This window comes from Catharus ustulatus, chromosome 23 (assembly GCF_009819885.2).
Source record: "Catharus ustulatus isolate bCatUst1 chromosome 23, bCatUst1.pri.v2, whole genome shotgun sequence".
In the NCBI taxonomy this organism is placed as follows: domain Eukaryota; kingdom Metazoa; phylum Chordata; class Aves; order Passeriformes; family Turdidae; genus Catharus; species Catharus ustulatus.
Window position 1 is genome coordinate 4,910,026 of NC_046243.1, and position 13,521 is coordinate 4,923,546.

The window sequence follows — 13,521 nt, forward strand, 5'->3', positions numbered from 1 at the left end:
CCATCACATCCTCTGTCGCTGCAGACCTCGGCAGGAAGTTATAAAGATTTCAGAGAGATGTTTCCCAACGTTTGAGAGCTGAACAGGAGAAACCTTTAAGGCCCACCTTCTGCTAAGGCCTCTGAGGCCTGAATGCCTCCTAAACCAGGAGCACATATTTCAATTAAACTTTTCTTTCCACCAAATATGAAAAAAAATAAGTTTGCGGCAACAGATTAACTCAGGCACAGATGAGGCCTGTTCAGCTACCTCCATTTCCCCTCTTGAGATTTGATTTTGTTACCTTTCTCTCTCATTTTATCAGATAAACAGCACAGATTCATCACTGAATTCAGTCAAAACTCTGCTCTCCAGAACTGTCTTGCCCAACACTACCATCTCCCATTTCTCCATCTGTCTCACTCTCCAAACTCTGGCAGTCACCTGCTGGCTGCACCTCGTGGCAGCAGAGATACAGATTGGTTTTCTGACTTACTTTAAAAAACCCGAACAAGACCTTACCCAAACTCTCCTCCCCCAAAAACCCAGCTCTGAACTCGGGCCGAGCACACGCGCAGGGTTTAATGGAATTATGTTTACTCAAGTCCTGCATCACCCAGACTCTTGCTGATTTGAGTATGACAACTCCTGGCCCAGCTGAGAAAGAACAGAAAGCTTTTATTCCAATTTAAACGATTTGTCACAGAAAACTGCATCCTCAAACGCGCGGCCAAACTCCTGTTTACAGGGAAGGATTTTCAAACCGAGTCTTTGCTGCTTTTCATTCCAGATAGACATTGTATTCCTGGAAGTCATGAGCAGGGACATGGTATTTATAAAATGCAGCAACGGAAACGCTGCTCCTCAGATCACCTGCCACTGCAACTGCCCAGCACTGAGCTCCTTCCAGTGCAGGGATAAACCTGGCAAGACAGGCAGGGTGCACAATCACTCATTATCTGGTCCCATCACTATGTGATCCACCTGAGACCCTTCCAGGAATTAAATTCCCATTCAGGCCTAAGCTGACCCTCCTGTTTCTTCTCATAGTCCAGTAAAAAACAAACAGAGAAATGCAAAATCAGGTGCTGTTTGGGTTCAGGCTGAGGTAGCACTGACCTACTCTCAAAAACAGTCCCAGTAAAAGTTAATTTTCCAGAAGAGGAAAATTATATGGGAGGGAGTGGGGGAAAAGCCCATAAATAAAAGTATGTGCTGCTTTACCCTTTCCCTGGGCCTAAGAATGCTCAGGCCTTATCTCTCCTCGCTGTCCACCGAGTCCCATCCTGCCTGGAAAAGCCTTTAGAGGCTCCTGAGGAGCCCGAGCAGGGAAGGGTGGAGTGCTGCAACTCCAGAGACAGGCTTTGTTCTGGGCGTTCATTAGATAATGGCAGTGGCCTTCACCAAAACACGAGTTATAAACAGGGCAAAAGGAAGTGACTTTGGTCACAGAACCGCTCAGTTTTCACCCCTGCCTCGCATGATGTCACACTCTCACCAGCTCTCCGGTTACCGGATGATCTCCAAGAGCAAATGGGACTGAAACACAGCATGTAAAAAAATAAATAAAAGGCAAAAGAGGGGAAAAAAGGCGTAAGAGAAACCCACAGCCACATCTGCCTGGTCATCTGCTGCTTTATCACCTCTGACGGGGGAACACAAGTCATTCCTCATTGCTAAATCATTACAAATCAGCTATAACAGTACCACAACCAAGTTCCACAATTAACTGCTCCTGCAGCATATCAATCCATTAAGCCCCACACAGCTGTGCTACCTTGGCAGTGCGGCCACGGGGAAAAAAAAAACACCAACACCATCCCCAGCCGTGCCATGCCGCGCCAAAAGCCAGGCCAGGCCAGGCCAGATCTGCTGCGGGGGCGGGCGGAACCGGGCTGGGAACCGGGCTGAGAACCGGGCTGGGGGAACCGGGATGGGGCTGGGAGAACCGGGATGGGGGAACCGGGCTGGGAACCGGGCTGGGGGAACCAGAATGGGGGAATGTGGCTGGGGGAACCAGGCTGGGAACCGGGCAGAGAACTGGGCTGGGGGAATGGGAATGGGGCTGGGGGAACCAGGCTGGGAACTGGGCAGAGAACCGGGCTGGGGGAACCAGAATGGGGGAATGGGGTATGGGGGAACCAGGCAGAGAACCGAGCTGGGGCTGGGGGAAGGGGGCATGGAGAACCGGGCATGCAGAACCAGTTCCGAGCAGCCCGGGCTCTCCCCCGCTGCCCCCAGCCCCACTCTGCTCCACCGCCCATTTAAAAGGCTGCTGACTTCTCAATTAAAGAAAAAAAAAATAAAAAATATAATCAGCTTGAAGCGCGTCGCTGTTCCCGTGCCAGAATGGAAATCCAAGAGGATACGCTAAAGCAGGGAAGAGCATCAGAGGTTCCTCCATGAAAACAAAGGCTATAAAAAGGACAAATATGGTTTTAAAGAGAAAAGGGCCGCACACAGGCAGATGCCCGGGCTGCCAGCGCCGGCACAGGTCCGGGGGCACACAGGGCCACATGTCACACCCCGACACCCCCAGCCCGTCCTGTCCCCGGACACAGCACCGTCCTGCCCAAAACCCGCTCCTTCCTCACCTTATTTTTAGAGGCACAAAGCACCCTGGACACAACACATGACATGATGTAACCACCAGCACGGCCGTGGCCCAAACCAGTTCAAAATATAATGGTCAGTCAAAACAAATAAAAAACCTGCAGTTCCTCCCATATCCTGACCGGTTTCATGGAAAACTACAGTTTGTCATTCAAGTGCATTTTACATAACAGGGAATATAATCTATGGAGTGCCTGCCTTCTGCTCCACCTGGACACCAATTTAAGGAGAGATGACACCTCGGTTTGCAATTTTTGGGGAGAAAATAACTTTAGTTCCCAATACATTTAGCTGCTTCGTTTTTCCTCCTATATGACCCTCGTTTATGCCCCAAATGATGGAAATTTCTCCGTAACCAAGCACTGGAAGATGCTAATCCCGTGATGGAAGTAAACACATGTAGGGATCACGGAAAGCATTTCAGGATAGCCGGACTCCTCCAGCCTGTTTTGGGGAAAATAACCCTGGATCGGCAGGGCCGGCTCGGAATAAATAAAATACAAAATACGCGGCTGGAAAGTAAATAGAGGGAAAGGGTTTTGGAGCTCGAAGGCACCTGGAAAATGACGCTATTGTGCGCCCCGGGAGCAGGGCGAGCGCCCGGTGACACGGCTCCCGCCGGTGACAGCCCACCGGGATTACCGGCACCGCTCCGCTCCGATTTTCCAGCCGGATTTGGGGCCGCGGGACCTGCTCCCTCCACGCGTTTTGCAAGCTTTGAGGTTATGCAATTTAATTTTTTTTTTTTTTCTGTTTACTTTTAAAACTTCGCGTGTGTCCCCCCCCCCCCACCCCACCCCCCACCGCAGCCCCCCTTTCCCACCGGGGTAGGGAGCGGTGCCCCCCCCTTCTCCCGCCCGTCCCTTCCCCTCCCCGGGGGCAGCGGCCACGTGAGAGGCCCCGGCCCGACCCTGCGGGACCCCCGGGGCCGGGATTTCGATGGAAAGCGGCGCCGCCGCCCCCGGTGCTGCGTCTGCCCGGGGCGGGGGGGGCGGCGGGCGGAGGGAAGGGGGGGGGGGTGCGGCTCTCCTGCCGCGACCCCCGCACTTTCCGCCGCACCGGGGAGGGGAAGGGCGGCGGGGTGGAGGAGGGGGGGGGGAACGCTCGGAGAAGTTGGGGCGCGGCGGCGGCGGGGCCCGGCGGGGCGCGGCGGCGCTAACAAAGGGGCGGCGGGGGAGGCGCGGCGGGCGCGGGGCGGCGGGCGCGGGGCGAGCGGCACCTACCACGTGACGAGCGGCGAGCGCGGTCCGGGCGGGCTCGGCCGCGGCCGAACGGGCGCAGTTCGCAAACAAACCGGGCGGGCCCCCCCGGGACGAGGGGCGGCAGCAGCCGCGGCGCCGCCGCCGCCACCCCCGGCGCCCCCCCCGCCCGCCCCGGCGGAACGGGGGATGGGCTCGCCCGTGTCCCTCGGCGGCCGCAGTGCTGGGGGTGGTGGGGGGGGAGGGGGGGAGCGGGGCCCCCCCGCCCCCGGGTCGGAGCGCTGGGGCGGAGCGGGCGGCTGCGGCGCTTCTCGTCGGCGCGCCCGGTCCCCCCCTGGCTCCGGGCGAGCGCGGCGGCGGCGCGGCTCGAAAATGGCGGCCGGGCTCCTTCCCTGCCCTCCCCCTCCCGTCAGCCGGAGAATGCACCGGGGGGAAGGAGGAGGAGGACGGGGAGGAGGCGGGGGGGCGGGGGGCGCCGCCGCAGCGCCCCCGGCGGCCGCGCCGCGCAGCGCAACCCGCGCCCGCCCGCAGCCGGGGGGCCCCGCCGAGCGCCCGCCGCGGCCGCGCGGAGGAGCTGCAGTGCGGGAGGGGAGGGGAACGGGACGGAGGGGAGGAGCGGGGCGGGCCCGGCGCCGCCGCCGGGGAGGGAGGGAGGGAGGGAGGGCAGGCAGCGGAGGGAGGGGCGGACCCGCCGCCTTTTGTCCGCCCGCCGCTGCGGGCGGCTGCGCTGCCCGCCGGACACCGGCAGGGGGAGCCCGCGGCGGCGCGCGGGGCACGCCGGGAGTTGTAGTCCTGGGCCGCCCCGCGCGGCACTGCCGCTCCCGGAACAACACAAATACAAATAAAAACAAAAACAGCGTCACCCGGCCCAGTGTTTCTGCACAAACTGCACGTCACGCTCTCCCGTGTCCGCCCCGGGAGCAGGACAATTCCCCCGGGACTGCAGAGCCCGTTTCACCTCTCTGACCTTCAGCCCCCGCGGGCGGTGACACCGAACTGTCCCCGGTGCCACCAACCCGCCGGGAATTCCTGCCAGGAAAAGGCTGGGGCTGCACCTCTCAGCCAGAGCACTGCTCTGCTGCCGCTACAGCAGGAATGCGGCTCTGCCAAGAAAGAAGCGCTTCATGCCATCATTTTCCTGCAAAGAGCTGGCAGCGGTGCCAGCTGTGCTCACCGGCACAGGGGACACCTGCCTCGGATTTGTACCGAACAAAAAACAAACCTGTCCTGCTCGACTGCAGAACCAGGTGAGGAGGAATCCTCTTTCCGGTATCCTGGATTATGCAGGGCACACAGACAAGCCCGTTCCCTGCTGGTGTCCCAATTCCAAGGGGCTCCAACCCCGCACCAGCAATCACAGAACACCCCGGGCTGGGAGGGACCCCAAGGATCCGAGAACAACTCCTGACCTGCCTGGACACTGCTCCCTTCCTCCAAAAACCATCTGGACACACACACAGAGTCAAGACACTGCTGCTGCTCTTTAAAATCCAATACATTGCTTAACAAATCACACCACGGCGCTGTCAGTACAGCCGCGGGTTTTGGGCCAGGAAATTCACATTTCATCATTTTTGTAAGGGTGTGTGCGACCACCTGGGCATGCAGCCAGAGCCACCCCAGAGGTCTCTGCTGACCATACAAACGCTCAAAAGTCAGCTTATACTAAGTGTTTTTCCAAGAAAAATATTCAGCTATGGACAGCAGTGAGACTGATGCTGGTTTTTATGTCCTAGCAGGGAGCTGCAAACAGTTCCACTCCTGTGCTGTCCCTTGCAGTGCCAGCTGCCCCCTCCCCACACACCCCCAGGCTCACAAAATGAGGGTAGAGACCTTGAAGAGGGCTTTAAGTGAGTGCTGACACCGTGCCAAGGAGGACAGCAGGGCAGTGTGTTATCAGCAGCCCCACATCCAGCACCCAACGGGGTCACACACTGAGCACAATCTATTCCTGAGGTAACAAAATCAGCATTTCTGAGAGGAACGAGGAACTCAGCAGCTGCACGCTCCCTCCTGAGAGAGAACTTGGAGAGAACTTCAGGAACCCAGGACACAGAACCCTACAATGGGCATGCAAACCTCTGATATTATTGGGTTTTTAATCTACCTTGAATTGGAGCTCAGCTAAAAAGCACAAGTAGCAGAAGAACAGAAGAGTGAGGACAATTTGTGGAGGAGGAAGTGAAACAAAATTCCTGTACAATAAAGTTTCTGGCCTTTTGCTCACTCTGCAGTGCAGGATTTTCTGCTGAGGCACAGACCAAGAGCCCAGATTCCAGCCTGGCATTCCAGCACAGGTTTGGATCCTCCTGCAGCACAGACACAGCTACAGCCTCCATTTCCAGCCTGATCTGGAGATGAGGCAGCAAACACTGCTCTGCAGTCTGAAACAACACAGCTTTGGCCTCTGACACCTTCTGTGGCCCTGCCAGTCTCAGTTTCCCACTCAAAACTGTGCCACAACTGCTCACCTGGCCACTCCTGGACCAGCCACCATCTGTCCCTCCCACAGGATGCTCCTGATCTGGAGATGCCCCATGAACAAGAGCAGCTCTCCCCATTTTCTCAGCATCATCCTTTGAACTGTGCCCTTCTGCAAAGCACCCAGAACACTCAAACCACAACATCTGCTGAGGGCTGAGCGCCCAGCTGCTCACACCTAATTGTTACCTCATCTTTCCACCTATTAATCCTCATTACTTGCTCTGATTGGACCTGCCTCAGAAATTTAACACCCCCTACACAGTAACTATATGCATATCTGTACATAAAATAACTCTTAAGTGTTATTATTTATGATCTTTGAGCCTAAACCACGCTATTTCAATTTGGGAAACACCCTGAAGGTGGGAAAGGTGGACGGCCACTAAGTAACAGCGATGAGACTCCCTACAGATACAACCACAACTTTTGCACCTTCATTTGCAACCTCACCCCAACAAAACGCAGTGAACTCAACTGTCAGCGGTCCCAGAAGCTTCAGATGATGCAAAACATTTCTGGTTTAAAGCTATGCTGGAAATGCTCACTAAACAGGAAAGAAAAAGGACAAAGTCCTTAAAAAACAGAAAGTAGAGCACAGGAAGGCAAACAGCACAGAGGCTGGTAGAGCTCAGCAACCCCTCCCTGGTCAGGCAGTTTCTATTCCTGCTGTAGAACAGTTGGAACAATCCTATTGCTGTTTGGATTTCCAGACTTGGGGGGGAAATTACCATGCTATTGGCAGCTACTTATAATTCAGTTTAATCCCAAACTGGAGCAGCATTTTAACTAGGCTGAATCATAGCTGATAACCAGGATATTAGATTAACTCCTGTGATCAGGGCTGTGCTCTGAGACCCTCTGTTCCAGAGATAACCCAGCCTGCAGGTCTGAGCCCAGGGCTTCATGCACATTCCTCAGCCCCAGACAAACCCACCTGCCCTCACACCCTTGGCAACACAGCCAGAAATCAGAGGTCAGAGGTGAAAAAGTCCTGTCTCTACCTGCTCCTATTAACAATGCTTCCTGTGAAAGTCCAGACAGGAGAATCAGAGCCCAGGCAAGCACAGGGAAACGGCACCAGGCAGGAGAAGGCAGCGAGTCCCTGCTCTGGGAACACAGCACAGGCTGCACTCCCCTGCAAGGACCTGCCAAGGCTTCCTGCTCCTCTCTCCCACCAACCTCCTGCCCCTCTGGGGAGCGTTGGCCAAGGAGCTCCATAAAACAAAAGGGTTGCAACTGAGCTGGGCCCTTCTACAACAATAAAACTCTGCAAACTGTGACAACACCAAGTCACAGAGCTCGGGCACAAGCGGGGGCTGCCGGTGAGAACAGCCCTCACACAGGTCCTGGCAGAGCTGAAAAGCCATTTACACACTCCACAAACCAGGGTCCAGCAAGGTCCTCCCCAGCAGCAGCAAAGGCCCCTCAGCAGGGCGGCCGAGGGATGCAGCAGCCAGAAAGGACAGACAGCCAGGATGGACAGACAGCCAGGATGGACGGACAGCCCTGTGTGCCCAGCAGCACACCCAGGCACTGCTCCTTCCCCTCAGCTCCTGCCAGCCCACGGGAGGCAGGAAGGATCCAGGTGCTCTCCCCTGCTCCAGCAGGTCCAGGGCACCTCCTGCACCTCCCCAAGCCAGCACCATCTCCCCATCCCACGGGGCTGCAGCTCTCTGAAATCTCGCTGGCTTTTCCCCTCCACACTTTTCCAGGCTGCTGCACGAGACTGAGGAGCTGGGATCGGGACAAACGGGCCACTCACAGGGCTGACAACGCCCCAGTGCCCACACGGGTGACAGGCTCCACACATCAGCCCCAGCACAAACCCCAACACATCAGCGTGTGGCACTCTGGAAATACAGACCAGTCTGCAGAGAAGTTGTCTCCCAATTCCCACCAGTGTCAGCAGGAGCTGTAGCAACACAGATTTCCAAGGTATTTCATGATAACCTCCAAAACCCACAACAGGGAGATTTAATTCCATTTTTAAAGCCCACAAAACAACTCACTGTTGTTCTGTGTACAAAGACCAAGAGCTTTGCTGCTGTGTTGGCCAACTGGAGATCAGATACCACAGCAGATTTGTGTAAGGTCAGTGTGAACGGATTCAGATAAGATTTTTGGTTTTCCCATTACAAGAAAATTTGTCTAAATTAAGTCAATAATTGGCCTAAAGTCAGGCTGCTTTGGCTTGTAGATTTATGAAAAGAGGGAAATGTCCTTTCCTTTAGCACTTCTCTTCAGGTTTTATTCAGCTGCACAGAACTCAATTGCTGTACCTGAGTGCTTAGGACACATTTTTAATGTGTGAGAGCATCAGCAAGGCAAGAGGTCACTTTTCTAAAGAGGCCCCAGCAAACCCCCACCAGCTCCACTCCAGACCCAGAAACACCACGGCTGCCTCACGCCTGGGGAAACCAGAGGGACAGAAACGTGAGCAGGAAACTCCAGCTTCAGACCTTTGGTTTTCACAGGACAAAGCCAAGCCCCCTCTGACAGGTGTACACAAAACTCTTTTGGTACTATAAATACACATACAAACCAGATTAAATCAGCAAATTAAAAGGACCTTATTGTAAGCTTGGGGTTTAAGGACGAACACAATAAAAGGAGGAAAAAAAAGCAGATCTTTCTTTTTCTGGGCAAGTCATTGCCTTGATGTCTTGATGCTGCTGCACACAAGGACAGGTAACACCTGTAAATACACACACGCTCCCAAGAGGAGCCTCCACATCTCTTCACTACAGGCACTGGAATGGCTTTGGAGAGACGAAACATCCTGCACGCAGGATGAATCCACACTTCCAGCCATAACACCAAACCTCCATTTTAAAGTTCTGCATCAGCCAAGAAACTACGTGCAGGGCTCCAGCCTCATCCTGCTCCGGCAGGAACCCACCCAGCACCTGCCGAGGCACCGAGCACACCCGAGCCGGGTCCGGAGAGCGCCGAGCGGCCCGGGCAGGGCGGTCGGGACGTACCTTGCTGGGCATCGTGGCCAGGCCCATCCTCACACCTGCGCTCCAGGTGGGCACGGCCGGCACGGCTCGGCCTCCGGCTCCTTCCAGCCGCCGCCGCCGCCGGGCGGGATGCAAGTTTCTTATTTATTTACTCGAGAAGACAGGAAAATCCAGGAGCTGGGGAGAGAAAGGGCTGTCAGGAGGGGGCCGTGCCGCCCCCTCCCTCCGTTAGCTCCATCCCGGGCCGGGCCGGGCCGGGCCCGGCAGCGCCCGCAGCGCGGCCCGGGGGGCGCGGGGACCCGGGGGCTGCGCCCGCCCCGATCCTGCTCCGAGCCCCCCGGGCCCGGCCTCGCTTCCCCGGGCTAAAATGGAGGCGCGGGGCGGGCGGGGGGGGTCCCCGCTCCGCACGGAGCCGGGCGGGCCCGGCCCCCCGGGGCAGCGCGGCGGGGCCGAGCTCTCCCCGCGCCCCGGGCCCGGCGCCCACCGCCACCCTGCCCTCGACCCCCAACTCCCGGCCGGGAGGAGCCGCCCGCCCCCCCAGCCCCGCCGCGGCCCGGCCCCCGCAGCCAAGTTCCGGGACGGCGGGGCCGGGGCCCGGGGCTGCCCGCGGGTCGGGCGGGGGGCGAGCGGCGACCCCCGGGCCGGGCCGGGCGCGGCCCCCCCGCCCCAGCGCCCGCTCCTACCTGCGCCGCTCCGCCGCCTTCAAGCGGGGACCTTCCGCCCTCCTCCGCGCCCATTGGCTGCGCGCGGGGCATGGGCGCGCCCCATTGGCTGCGGCCGCGTCAATCAGGCGCGGGGGGCGGGGCGGGCGGTGATTGATGCGGAGCCGCCGCTCGGCCCCTGCCCCGCGCCCCCCCCGCCCCCCGCCCGCCGCCCCCGCCCCGGGACCCCCGGCCCGGCCCGGCCCGGCTCGGCCCCTCCGGTTGGTTCTGGGATCGCCGCCCCCGGGGCGGCCGCGGGAGCGCCGGGCGGGGGGCGGCCCCGGGAGCGGGGCGGGGGTCGGGGCTGGGTGTCCCGCAGGTGGCACCGGGGCAGGGCCGGGCCCGCGCGGGCGGCCTGAGGGCCGCGGGCACTCGAGCCCCGTGCGGGGCGCGACCTGCCGGGACACCGAGCGGCGACCAGGGCTGCGGGCCCGCCGGGGACACCGGGCCCCGTCCCACGGTGGCACCGGGCCCGTGGCTGCCGCGGGTTCCTGCCCCACAGGTGACACCAGGCCCCGGTTGTGGTCCCACGGAACCCAACACAGCTCCAGCAGCGGTGAGCCCACTGCCCTCTCCTCAAAAACTCTCCCACTGCTGTGGGCACAGCCCTGGAGCTCTGCAGCTGCTGCCACTCTTGCTTTTCTAATTTGTCGTTTAGCTTTTATCCTAGGCACAGGACAGGTTTAATTCAAATATAAGATTGGACTTGATGTCCCGCAAAAAGCAGGTGAGTTCCTTCACTGTTGGTCCTGGGCACTGAGAGTCACACTGGGACAGCAGAGCTGGGGATCACGGAATCATGGAATGGTTTGGGTGGAAGGGACTCCCAGTGCCACCCCTGCCCTGGCAGGGACACTTGCACTGTCCCAGGCTGCTCCAGCCCTGTCCAACCTGGCCTGGGACAACTGCAGGGCTGGGGCAGCCACAGCTCCCCTGGGCAATCTGTGCCAGGGCCTTGCCAAACTCCGAGTAAAGAATTTCCTCCTAACATCTAAACTAACTCACTCTCAGGTTAAAGTTGTTCTGCCTCTTGTTCTGTCACTTTCTCCTGTGTAAAAGTGACTCTCCCTGTTTTTTCCTAAGCCCCGTTCAGGACTGGAAGGATGTTTGAGATGCTCCAAAGATGCTGGTCCCACAGAGCAGCTGCATTCCCTCCCCACACAGGCACTGTCCTTGCTATCCTTCCCCAGGGAATGTGGAACACCAGGTTGTTTTCCCTGGTTATCCAGGAAAATCCAGACTCTTACCTTATTCTGCAGGTGGCAAAGTTTAAAAGCGCTGCCTTAGAAAAACCCAGTTCTGCTCCATTAAAAATAAAAAGCAGTTCCTGCTTGTGCATCAATCCTCACTCAAAGCCACAGACTTGGACAGAGGGACAGAACATAAAATGTTGCAGGAACAAAGTCAGTGGTGAGCACCAGAAGGAGTGCAAACCCCAGTGAGATGCAGGTGTTCCCAAACCACTGCTGGTGTTCCCCACACGGCCGTGATTCAGCCCTGGAACCAGGGATAAATCCAATCCAGCACTGCTCTGCCTTTCTCTGGAGGCACTAAAGCTCAGCCTGCCCTCAGCAAAGCCCGGTCCAGCACTAGGCAGAGCCCAGCCCAGCCCCATGGAGAGGCTGCAGTGAGGCACAGAGGAACAGAAGAGCTCAGCTCTCACTGCAGGGCTCAGCTGAGACACAGGAATAAACATCCAGGAGTGACAGAGAGACGGGAGGAAAGGGGAAGGCAGCCAGGAAGGGGCTCATGGCAGAGGGGTTTGTACAGCCAAACTCAGCTCTCAAAAATTACTGGATGAGGTTGGGCAAAAATGAGCGGTAAAAGGTTCAATCCAAGCTGACTACGTGCAGCAGGAGGAATTCCTGCACAGCCATGAGCCTTCCTGGGAAGTTTTTCCTCCAGGTTTGGAAGTGTAAGAGACTGCAACAATTGATTTCTCTGCTGAGCAACAACAGCTGCAGCCACAGGGTGGGGACGTGCTATGGAAGGCAGGAGAAATGAAAATAAAACCAACCTGGCTCCATACCTGAGAGCTTTGTGAATCTCCTGTCACTGCAGGAAGGAAAGCGAGGATGAGCAGCAACAACTCCTCTGTGCCAGGGCTGACCTGGAGGGATTTCTCTGCAGCATCCCCTCCATCCCTGCACTCCCTCTGGCACTGGGAGCCATTCCCTGGTCCAGTCCCTGCAGGCCTTGTCCCCAGTCCCTCTCCAGGCTCTGAGCTCTCCCTTCTCCTGCCCAGGTGTCACCCCAGCCCTGCAGCAGCTCCGTGGCCCTGGCAGGACTCGCTCCAGGTGCTCACAGCCAGCTCTCTCCTCCCTCCTCACCCACAGCTCCAGCTCACCGTGCTGCATTTACAGGTGACAGGGAAGCCTGGGTGGCAGAGGACAGAAAAGAGCCCTTGAACTTCCCCAACCTCTGGCTCTTGCCCAACTCCTGAAGGACAAGTCCCCCCCTGACCCAAAGCACCTGGGGCTAAGCCTGCTTTTAAAAGTAATTTATTTGGATTTTCCACATCCTTTCATGAATTGCAAATATATTAACAGAAAAGACTTTTTTTCCCTAGGACTGTACAATTTTTGAAATTAAAAAAAAAAAAAAAAATCAAGAAAAGCAAAAAAAAAAGTCAGGGAAAAAAAGAGACAAATTACATTGTTTCAATGCAAATAGTAACACCACACCCACACTTCGCATTCTTCCATAGTTTCGTTGTAAGAAAATGACATTTTCCTAATTCTCCTCGGTGAACACTTGCTCACCTGCCTGCCAGTGCCTCCATGCTCGGCCTCTTCCCGTCTGTCCCTCCTCAAAGAGCCAGATTTTAATCCTTCAATACTAATTTTGTGTTTTTCCTTAGAATGTAAAATAGCAGCATGGGCTAAATGTGACCCTGGATTCTTGGGAAAAAAAGAAAATACCTTTAAGGTAGGATGAACATATAAAGCCAGGAATGCTTTTATGTATTAAATCTCCCAAACAGCACAAAGATCCTTTGAACATCCCTGCTGAATTAAGAGCTTTTTCCAAGGGGTTGGAAGTTTTACTGCATTTCTCAGGGAACAAAGAAAAAGGAAAAAAGCACCCCCAATTCCTGGATCACTGGTCCCCACACGAACAACATTTGTTATGGAAAAGTAAATAGCACCTGCTTCCTCCTGCTTTTTGTTTGGAAAATATGCTGGGAACCAAAAGGAAGCCAATTAACAGGGTAATTAGTGGTGTTCCACCAGAGCTACCTGCAGACCTTACCAGGAACAGGAACGCTGCTCAGTCCAGCCCAGCCGTGCCACCACCAACCATCCCTCACCAAATCCATCAATTCCAAACCCAGCTGCCCATTCTCCTACTTCAAATAAAAACCCCAAACCACAGAATTCTGTTTTTGCTCAGAACTTGGGGATGATTTTTCAGAGGATAAAGGTGCCCGTGTGGCTCTTGGGCAGACAGAAGAGGTGCCAAGTGGACAAGGACAGAATTCAAAACAAATTGAAGTATAAAGGAAATAAGGAGACACCTGAAAACCAATATATAAAAAAAAGAAAAAAAAAACCATTAAGACTGATCACAACAAATACATTGCTA

At 56.4% G+C, this 13,521-nt stretch overlaps 1 protein-coding gene across 4 annotated transcripts in view; it reads right to left on the reverse strand.

The window, feature by feature from the left end:
- Positions 1-9,482, reverse strand: part of KANSL1 (KAT8 regulatory NSL complex subunit 1) — a 72,811-nt gene extending 63,329 nt beyond the window's left edge. For 2 of the 4 annotated variants that reach the window (XM_033078962.2, XM_033078960.2), the window contains exon 1: positions 9,257-9,482. The gene's annotated coding sequence lies outside the window, so the exon portion shown is untranslated. Of the gene's footprint in view, positions 1-3,815; positions 3,900-9,256 lie in introns of those variants that run through there. The other 2 variants (XM_033078963.2, XM_033078961.2) reach the window with 2 other exon arrangements.
- Positions 9,483-13,521: the final 4,039 nt, after the last annotated feature.